Here is an 11,345-nt window from a genome sequence, read left to right as displayed (position 1 = left end):
CTTATTTCTGGCAGAATAAACTTTTATGTGATTGGGGCCACAGGAATGCCTTTGTAGGGGCACAAGAAGTCTATGGGAGTTCATGCATTGCTGTGCTCTCTTCTAAAATGAGCTCACAAGTATGCGAGAAAACGTACCGTTTATTGCCAGTAGGTATAAGTCACATTTAACATTGGAATACAAATTTTACAGATTTTCCTTTGACCAGTTTGTATTTCTACATTACATTTTTTAACGTCAGTAGTTGCTCTGTCATCTAACACTGTAAATACCAGTGTGACAAATAGTTATCTTTTCCATTAAAAGGTTCTGTAAGTGCTTTATGTCATTGGAATCTTTTTTCTATAAATAGAAATCCTTATAAGAAATAGGTATTTTTGTTTTCTAAAGATTGTTTGTTAAAAATGACTAAAGTAGTTCCTTGGGGTAATCATTTCAACCAAATGATTTCAAGCAAAAATTTATTAATTATCAAAAAGGAATTTAATTATTTTGAATATAATACTAATTGAAATCTCAAATATTTAAAAAAATATTATTTTATATAATTCCTTATATGGCATTTAAAATTTTCTATTTCAAAATATTTGAATACAAAGACAGTCTACCTCTACTCCAATAATACTCCAAGGTATTAGTCTTAAGTGAAGGTAATTAATGTAATTGCTGACTACACATTATTCTTAAATTTGACGGGAATAGAACATTCAGTTTAAAAATGTTTTCCCATGAATAATTTTTTATTATATATTTTCATATGAGCAAAGGAAGAAAAGTGACAAACCCTCTGTCATCACAAACCCAGGTTACTTTTATTTATTCAGCTTCTAAAATTTTGAACAGCCAGTCTATTTTTTATTCAACCTTTGTTTAAGAACCGTATCACTTATGTTTCAGCAGATACCAAAGTAATCCATGCTGTGTTCAAACTAGAGCATAGAGAATAGATGATGAAGAAGAGGTGATGAAGCAAGTAAAGGGAACCATTGTCTTGTTTGCATTGTTTCATTTCTCAAAAACAATTCTGATTTTTATTGCTTTTGTTCATGAAATTACATAGCTGATTTTGTATGTAAAGGTCTCATTTCATTAATAAAATAAAAATTAAATGTTTATTGTTACCGTAAATGGTGGGGTTAAAAATGTTTAAAATAAAGTTGCCTGTTGTTCTATTAAAGTATATGGTACTTCGAAGCTTCCATTATTTTAACTAATGCTAGGATAATTTGATGTGTATATTATATGTAATATATTTATATTGGAATTCTTATTCTGAACATTACTAAAGTATTTTTTTTTACACAAAAATAGTTCTCAATGTCTTTCATTCCTATCTTAGTAATTTCTCAAATTAGCTGGATTTCCGCAAGTGTGTAGCTGTCTGTCAGTCTGTTAACTCACACCGTCACAATAGAGATACTGGAAAATGTGCTCGGTGTTCACGCGCCGGGGTTCCATCCCGCGACCCTTGTATTTTTAAAGAGTCAAGAAACTCACTTCTAGCCATCAGAAAGAGCCTGTGAAAAGTGGCATATATTCTCAAAATCATAGTATTTTTTAAGAAAAGACCTTAATGCTAAGAACAGTAAATGTAGCAGTTGCTTAAGGTGAAGTAAAACCATCTTGAACTCTTTAGAGAATGTGTTTTAGACCAACAAGCAGAAATGCCTCTTGACCTAGAGCCAAATGGGTTTTTTGTGTCAAGTCCTTCACTTGTGGGAGTTTGAGGATGGGGGGGATGCTTTCTTTCACTCAGACCAATGAAGCCTTTACCTCAGTGCACATGGGAGATGAGCTAAGCACAGAAACTCCCCCAGGGCGTCTGTTTTCCTCATGGATCTGGGAGCACTACTGAGGTGACATGAAAATGACCTGCTGATGCACAGTGGTGTTGACCTCGAGGACCACTCGGCAAACAAGAATAAACAGACGCCGGGAGAGACTTCTCCCAAACCGCTGAAACAAGAAAAGCCCTGACTTTCAGGTGTTTAGAAAAGAGTTACCCTATATTACAAGAACAACCACAGTATTTTACCATGTATCATGTGCACTTTTTGTCCAAATTTTTGAGGGACAAATAAGGATGCCTATTATACGTGGGTAGTATGGCTCAGGAGAGGGGATCCCAGCCCACCTCCTGCACCCTCACTTCTAGGCCTGCAGGGCGCATGGGGTTCCAGTCCGGGAGGATCCAGGATCTGCTGATAGCTGGCTGGAGTGGCCTTCACCAAATGCCTCAGTCAGAAGAAAGGTCAAGGTGGTGTGGGTTGCAGCTTTTCAGTGTGAAGGCCTAGGCCCAGCTGCAAAGAGGGGCCCAGGAGCCCCACACAGGCCCCAGGGACCCTCCTGGCTGCCTGCAAGCCAGGGGCTGCAGAAGCTCCACCCCAGCCACATGTGTGGCCATTTCAGCCTGTGCTCCCCAATGTAGCAGGAAGGGAATGGCTCCTGGAAGACAGGGAAGAGGCAGCCTTCCCGGAGTGGGCAGTGCCGTCCACACATTTACCAGGGGGGCCATTAGCCCTCCCCAGATGTGTCTTTCCCAGCCTGGTGCTTCTCAAGGCGCATTTTCCTGAAAGCTTGGGCCAAGAACATGTGTGTGCATTATACCTGAGAGCACATTTTACATGGCCAAACATGGGGCTTTAAACATGTATTAAATGTTTGTAGGTTCCCAGTGTTGTGGTGTTTTACCACACTTGCCTCAATTGTTCTGTCTCCTAAGTGATTAGTAGTGAGACAACCTGGGTGTTTGTTCTGAGGATCAAGAAAGACAGGATTACATTGACAGCGTGATAGAAGAAAGGAAGGACACGGTGAATTTACAGTCTTGGCCCAATTTCTTACATCTTGTATGACAGTACCAGGAATGCAAATGCCAGTTTTTGATAATGTGCCTTACGTTCAATGACATGGCAAAAATCAACAACAGTAATATAATATAGTGTTTTGATAGAAGCAAACGGGGTGCTACCAGTGAAGACGTGCAATTCAGACTGTCCTGCATAGTGGGGAGGCTAGACGTAACCCCTGAACTGAGTCCTAAAAGAAAAAGTAAGTGGAAATGGGAGACAGGAAGGTGGGCATTCAGGGTGGAGGAAAGGAGGTGCAGAGGTACTATGCATTAGTCTGACACGGTAAGACATTTGGGGAGCTGTAAATTAAGCAAAATATGAAAAGTCATCTGGGGAAACAGGACACATAGAAATGAAACAGACCGGAGGGGACTATGACATCCTTATGTGCTAAGCTAAAAACTTTAACCACTACCCTGAAGACACTAAGAGCCTTTAAAAGAGTAAATTAGCCAGGGAAATGAAGTGATTAGATTTATCTTTCAAGAAGATCCCTTCATTTTACAAAGCAATTTGACAATTTGCCAGAGTCCTATAAAATGTATATATGATTTGTAAAGGTAAAATCTTCCTTTTCTGAGAAGTAAAATGTGGACTAGCATATGTTCATATGTCCCTTTCCGCAACCTGTAGTAGAGAGGAGTATAGACTTCTTGCATACACACAAAAAGACAACCTTCTTGGCTTTTCAGTATCTTTTTAAGATATTAGTTCTCCAAAGAAAAACCCTTTGTCTGACTAGTCAACCTAAGACAAAAGGCCCAAAGGTCGTCTTTTTATTTTCCTGTTATTCAACTTACATTGAATAAAAGTGCTTTGTCAAATTATTTATCTGCTGAGCCTATCTAAAATATAGCCTTTACCCTAACTCTGTTATATAGACTTAAAGTAAGTGCTTGAAGGCTTAACACATGGTTAGTATAGAAAATATAGCTGTTTAAATAATACCTAAAGTATGTCAAGGAACTTAAAGTGAGCATTCTAGATTTTTCTCCTTCCTTTTTTCCAAACTAAACTCAGTCTTTGTGACTCATATGTTATAAATGTTCAGCGTATCTTTTTGTGTTGAAAAGAGAGGCCAGGCGTGGTGGCTCATGCCTGTAATCCCAGCACTCCAAGAGGCCGAGGTGGGCAGATCGCCCGAGTTCAGGAGTTTGAGACCAGCCTGAGCAAGAGTGAGACACTGTCTCAAAAAAATAGCCGAGGATTATGGGAAAATAATTTGCCTCAGCTACTCGTGAGGCTGAGGCAAAAGAATTGCTTGAGCCCAAGAGTTTGAGGTTGAGCTATGACGCCAGGGCACTCTACTGAAGGTGACAAGTAAGACTCTTTCTCAAAAAAAAAAAAAAGAGGAGAAACTATCCCATTATAAATTTCAGTATATTGTAACAATAATTCACAGCTACTTTTAAAATAATATATTATTGATTTGGAAAATCATAATGTATTTAAGTGAAAAAAAAGAATACAGAAGTATGAGTACTACACCAAAATATGGCACCTTGACCTTGAAAATGCCACGGAAGCAGGAAGGTCACTCTCACCTACCCTTGCCATTGGCCCCCGAAGCAGGCCACATTCTAGAAGTAAACACCTTCCGCCTGGAGGAAAGGAAGAAGAATCTGAACAAACCAGCTTTGCTAAGTTCCCCAGTTTATTTTCATTACATTAACCCACTTTATTCAATCACACTTCTCCACGACTATCACTCTGCATCAAACAGAAACATAAAAATGCACGACTGTGTCTGTTCCTTTGGACCTTCATTTCTGAAGGCTCTCGTGTTATAGAAAACTTACATTAAAAACATTTGTATGCTTTTCTCCTCTTGATTTGTTTTTGTTATAGAGAGCTTGACCATGATCACAGGAATGGGAAAGAAAAATATTTCTGATCTCTACCACTATATACATGTTTGGTCTTATATTCCTTATTAAATATATAACTATAGCTATATATATACACACACTATCTACACAAACACATAAGCATTTCCTTATATAGTTAACATAGTCATGATACATAAAATTCTAAGGAGGAATGCAGAGATTTAGGCTGTGGCTGTCTCTTTATAGATTCCAATTCTTGTTTCAGATTTTCTGCAGGTAGCAAGTATTCCATAATTTGACAACCTTGTATTTTTAAAGTAATATTGTTCTATAGTTATGTAGAGAAGGGATAGATAGGAACCAGGCTGGGGCAAGTGTCAGCTGTTTTATAACTCATAAAATAATCTGAGTGAGAAATGTGAGACCTGGAATTCAGTGATGAGGATGAGTTTGAGAAAGATCTTTTAACAAAGCAGAACTCACAGAAGTTGGATAATGATGGTGAGAGTGGAGAATAAATGAAGTCTTAGGTAATAGGTGGATGATGGTGCTGTGCCCAAGGAAAAGAAACAGAGCAAACAAGTTTGGACTGGGGAGAAGGTGAAGAGGTTTATTTGGGACAGCTGAGTTTCAGGTGCCTGGAAGCTTGTGGAGAAAGATGTCCAGTAGACAACAGAATACACGACTGGAACCTTGGAGAGTGATATCAGATGAGAGTACCTATTTGAGAGTCATGGTACATAATTGTAAATTGTTTTGATAAGGATCCTGATGGAAAGTGTACAGAGAAGCAGAATCAATCTCGATGGGGGAAAGTGATGTGAATAAAGGGAGAGGAGACTGAGGATGTCGAGAGCAAACAGAAAACCAGGAGGAGGGGAATTTAGTGAGCCCAACTTAGGAGAATTTCAAAAGGAAACAGACACAGATGAGAAATTTTTGGTAAGATTAAAGCCCATGCTCTTTGGGTGGCTAACTAAGATCTTCTATGATCTTAATGAAGCACCTTTGGGAGAGTGGTTCAAGTGAAAGAATTGCAGGAAGTTGAGGAGGGAGGGAGAAGGAAGCTCAGAAGTTGACTCCATGAACGTAAATTTCCCTCTCAGGAAGCAGAGGTGTGAGAAAGAGGGTGATGCCCATAACCAGATGGGGCTCAGGGGTTCTCACCTAGGAAGGGGAGAAAACACACACAGGTGATGGCTATTTACCAGTGGCGTCATGAGGCTCAAAATCTATTACTCATGAAATGTACTCCTGTTGTTTTACTGAATCAAAATTTGTTTTTGCTAATCACTATGCTTACCTTTCTGTAATGTCTTCATCATCCAAATCAGATGACTCAAGAAAAGGGCAGAGATAATTGACTCTGCATTTCTCTATCTCGAGTTCCTTGATGGTGTATACCTGAGTTTGACCTTAGATAACATTAACATATCATGGCTTCAGCACGTAGAACAAGGGACAGGTTGAGTTTCATCTGGGAAAAAAATGAATTTCAGGCAAAATATTTCTACTCTCATCCTACCTTCCAAACAGAAGAAATGGCCTCAAATGGAGATTCCAGGAGAAAGTCTCACTTGCTTCATGGATCAGTGTGACTTAGTGTGAATCTCACCAAACATTACTTCAGATTTAACTTTTTGTTTTGTTTTGTTGGTTTTGGATTTTTTTTTTTTTTAAGAGCCAGAGTCTCACTTTATTGCCCCTGGTAGAGTGCCATGGCTTCACAGCTCATAGTAACCTCCAACTCCTGGGTTTAGGCGATTCTCTTGCCTCATCCTCCCAAGTAGCTGGGACTACAGGCACCCGCCACAAGGCCTGGCTATTTTTTGTTGTATTTTGGCCGGGGCTGGGTTTGAACCCACCACCCTTAGTATATGGGGCCAGCGCCCTACTCACTGAGCCATAGGCACTGCCCCCAATTTTAACTTTTGATATCTCTAGCTACTTTTCATGTTTTTAAATTCAAGATTTCAAAAGACACTCCCCCACCCTGCCATGAGTCTGTGCTTAAATGAAGTCATACAGCCATGGACGTGACCTAACAATTGTCGCCAGCTCATAAAGAAGCAGGCAGAAGCAGGAGAGGCTGAGTCCACACTGGAGGTGCAGAAAGCAGGGAACTACCTTGAGTCATACTACTCAAATTCAAGGCTCAAAGTTCCCGAATTTCCCAAGAAGGCAGTGATAGAGGCCACAGCTCATCTCTCAAACTACCAAGAACTCTGCAGGTGAGAAAATGGGGACATATCTCTATCCAGATAATTAAATAGAAAAAAAGAAAGCCTAGCAGTTCAGCCATTTCTAACCTCCGAGGAACATTCCAATAGCCACCAGCAAACAAACAGAACCAAAACAGATTAATCACGGAAACAGAAAACACAGCATCCTTCTAGCAAATTATTTTTATAAATATGCCCTTGATTTAGCCGAGTCAGTGGAAATATCTCAAGTGTGCGTGTCTGTATGAATGCGGTGTATTTTAAACTTTTTGGAGCTTACCCAGATATTTCAAATACTAATCCTGGTAGATTTCCCTTTAAGGATGTCCTTCAGAGAATTTGTTATTTGTAATTTTGAGTACAAATTGAGAAGGACTGCTTTCTCAGCCCAGCAGGAGTCAGCTATGTGCTTGTCACAGGACTGGGAGGAAACACAGGGACCCTCCTATTTTCTCCTACAAAGTTGAAAAGCTGCAGTTGGGAGGAACCCTCAGATAGCACTGGCGGCCCGTTCTGTTCCTTTGCAGTTGTGCTGGAGGAACGAGAACCACCAGATGTTCTCCTTTCAAACTTTAAATCACAGGAAGAAGCCGCTTCAAGAAAACGTGAGTTCTCTCCCCTTACTGTTTCCTTTGTGTATTTATGTGCTATTTTGCCTTCTCTAATGTTTTCTTCTTTAAAGGACAAGAGTTTCTACAAACTTTTCAGTAAGTGCTTAAGAGAAAACTTGCTTGGCAAAACATACACCTTGAAGATTCTTGGCCATTTGAGCCAACGGTTATTTGCACATGGAGGCAGCACAGGGGCCAGGTAACTCCTTGGAGTCGCCTCCTGAGTTTTCTTAATGGTCTTAATATATGGAGCATAGCTTCATTTATGTAAAAGGGGAAGAAGAGGAAAGATTCTGGAATTCTATTTAATGTACTTGAATGAATAACATTATCACTGAGGATATTTCATGCCTAGATTTATATTTCCAGAGCACATTTTGAAGTCACTTACAGATTCCTGCTATTTTCAAGAAAAATCTGCCCACTTTCCAGAAGCAGACATGTAACAATTCATAATTTTAGGTTTCTGCAGATTGAATTAAAATGTCTGTCGGTCCAGCCCACACAGATGCATAATATACTACAGCAGTCTAAGTGCTGCTCTCAGAACGGAGACAGCGTCATTTAGGCAACAACCGTGCCTGCCATGTGTGTTCGGGCTTCCTCACTATCTCAGTCTCAGGCTCTCTGGAGTCTGCCATCCGGGTGAACAGCAAACGCAGCTCTTCAGCTGTCATTCGGAACTTTAGCAATGTGATAGCTAAACAGAATTATTAATAAAACGAGTGACTCTTATATGTATAAGAAAGCCCTCAAGTCATTTTATTAATAGCCATTATTTCATAGCCACAATACTGTTGACTATAAATTCTAGCGTTAGCAAAGTATAAATGGATTAAAACTTAACACAAGTATTGCAAACATATGTGTCAAACAAAATATTTCCTAACATACGTGTAAAGCCATGATCCAAATTGCTTTGTGGAACAGGTAAACTCTGATGTCTGTTTACTATACTTGTTCTGTTTATTCTAAGATTATAATTAGTTGCCAATTCTGTGTTGATTTTTATGTAAACAAAAGTAGCAGATTCTTGTTTTATTGTAACATCACCTCTCTAACAAATTTACCTCTTATTTTTATTACATTAATACTTGCTGACATTTTGAGTAAAGCTGGGCTAATTTGAGTGTCTTGGGCAAGGCTAGAAACTTTTCTTCTATATTAAAATAAGTGTTCAGGATATTTTAAAGAAGCTTTAATTTGGTTTTTCTTTTGTTGTTTTTATGTTTTCAATCTAGGGAACGTGATCTCTTTAGAAATAAAGACCAAATAGTTGTGTTCACACAGGCGTTTCAAATCAGATGTCAATTAAACAAGCTTGCATGTCCATGTTCTCATAATTATCTTTTTCCTCTGTGACTGTCATCATTTTTCTTGGTTACCTTTTGGTACCCTGGAAACTCTTCGGAGAGGAGGAGGACTATTTTCCTCCAAACACCTCAAATCAGTGAAAAATAATGAGCTTGAGCATTTGTCTCTACATCAAATTACTTTCAGATCACAGTTCTCCTTATGAATCTAATAGGACCAATAGGCCCTCTTTTCAGAGAAAGCCAACAGCTCAAGCGAGAAACTGGCGATGAGCCACATTCTCCACTTCTCTCAGGTCAGACACTCACAGAATCTCCAAGTTCTTCCAGTGCTACCTCTTAAAGTCACCCACTTCCTTCCTTCATCACTGCCACCTCTCACTTCAAGGCTCTGTCTTCTTTCCCTTGGTTAACAGTGACCCTTAACCTGGTCTCCCTGCCTCTGAGAATTGCCCTCTTCTTTGTGCTCTCCGTCCTGGAGAAAGAGCACAGCTGGGAAGTACAGCTGGAAAGCCAACTGGGCTTTGTCCTTCCCTTGCTCAGATCTCTCCCTGACTCTCCACTCACCTTAGGGCCATGCCCATGTTTCTTCTCAGGGAATTTCCTTGTCAGAGAAGCAGTGAGTATAGTGGATTACAGAAAATACCAAACTTTAAGGTGCTCAGAACTGCTTTGAGTTCTTTGTCAAAATGTCAATTCCAGAGGTTTGGGTTGGGGCTTGAGTTACTGCATTTTTGTCTGTTAGCTCCTGGGTGATGCTAATACTCCGGGTCCCCGAGACACTGGGGCGAAGGGTTAGAATATTTTTTTCTCATGCCAGACTGGCTGTTGCTCAAATCCCAGTGTGAACTTAGAGACATCAGTCAGCCTCTGTCTTATTTTCTTTGTCTATAAAATGAAGATCATAATGGTGCTTTTTTCCCTTAGGTTTGATATAAGAAATAAATATGTTGGTATTTTAAAATTTCCTGCAGCAATGCCTGGCACAGAGTGCTATTTAAATGCCAGTTACTCTCATTACAAGTCAAGACCCTGAATAATTTAGCATCTACCTTCTTCTCCAAATCAACTTTTACTACTGCACTGATACACACACTCACACACACACTCACACACACACACACACACACTCTTGCTCATCAACACTAATTATCTTCTACAAATGAAGAATAAGGAAAATCCCTCTTTTCTGTCAGGCCCCCCTACGTGCTTCCCACAAAGCACCCTCCATACAGACCTAACTCACTTCAACCACCCTCATCTCTCAGGTCAGCTCCTGGTGCTTCATTCCCTGGGAAGCACTGACCAGCCATTCATCTCCCAAGTCTATACTTGGTTCCCCTTTTGTGTTTCTTATGCTAGCAATGTACCCTACTGAGGAACCGTGGCATTTAGGACTGAATTTCTAGCATCCTGAAAACTCCTTTGAAGGTGGCCGGTAAAGAATTAATGTATTTTATAGACACAGTTCCAAAACCCTATAAAATTAGACATAGGCACAGGGAAAACAAAGCCTTGATCTGGTTGGAAAGGGGGAAATGTTGGTTAAAATAGGGTCAGCTTCTCTCCTAATGCTGCCTCTGGGTTGGATTGTGAACCCATTGAAAAGAAAATACTGTGTATGTGTGTAAACGTGTGTGCACACACACATGAGTATATATGCACGCACATATATGTATATAGGCACACATATATATTTCCATACTTGCTGTAACCTAACTTCTATAGACGTCATCATTTGCTCTTTTTGCTGATACTAGGATAGTGAAAGAGGCTAAAAACCGTGTGTGGCACTTCAGGGGCTCTTCTCTGAGTCCACGTAGGGTTTCGTCTTATAATCAGGATTAGCTTGTCTGTGCGAAATTTCAGACATATGGTGAGGATAAGGTGAATCCAAACCTATATGAATGCCTTACTACTTCATGGTATTTCCACAACAAGAAATTTTAAATTCATTAAATAAATAAAGCTAGGGAGTCAGTGTGGGAGTGACCCTGTGATATAAAGAAGAAACGTGAGGTTCTGAAGTCTGAGCCGTGCTAAGTCCTCTGAATGTGGGCAGGTTTGTTGGCCTCCCTCCTTAAAGATAGACTAAAAACAGCTATATTGTAGATATTATATTAGATCAACAGTAAAAGTGGTCATTTTCATTTTTATTTCTTCTCAAACTCTTTGTCAGCATTCAGGCTCTAGTGGACCTTCTTGCTTGATTTTTATTTCAATTTGCATGGACTATCTTTTTCTATTTATTCATTTTTATTCCATATGTGTCCTTACAGGTGAAGTGAGTTTCATGTACTGAATGGTTGGGCCGCAGTTTTGTTTATCTGTTCAGCCAGTCTACATTTTTTACATGGCATATTTAATCCGTCTGCATGCAAGGTTATTATTGATAAGTGAGGACCTACACCTGTCATTTTGTTAAGTATTTCTGGTTGTTTTGTATATACTTTTTTTCTTTCTTCCTCCCTTATCGTTGGTTACTGCAGTGTGGGGATTTTCTGTAGTGATAGATGTA

At 39.6% G+C, this 11,345-nt stretch overlaps 1 protein-coding gene across 1 annotated transcript in view; it reads left to right on the top strand.

Moving 5' to 3' along the window:
- Positions 1 to 6,778: 6,778 nt before the first annotated feature.
- The window catches only part of FHL5 (four and a half LIM domains 5), a 35,977-nt gene continuing 31,410 nt past the window's right edge, over positions 6,779 to 11,345 (top strand). The window contains exon 1 of the mRNA XM_003798220.1: positions 6,779 to 6,912. The gene's annotated coding sequence lies outside the window, so the exon portion shown is untranslated. The remainder of the gene's footprint in view (positions 6,913 to 11,345) is intronic.

Source organism: Otolemur garnettii, unplaced genomic scaffold, assembly GCF_000181295.1.
Source record: "Otolemur garnettii isolate 467f Iridium unplaced genomic scaffold, OtoGar3 scaffold00132, whole genome shotgun sequence".
Lineage (NCBI taxonomy): Eukaryota > Metazoa > Chordata > Mammalia > Primates > Galagidae > Otolemur > Otolemur garnettii.
Note: the sequence above shows the minus strand (reverse complement) of the source record. Positions and strands in the feature narration are given on the sequence as shown.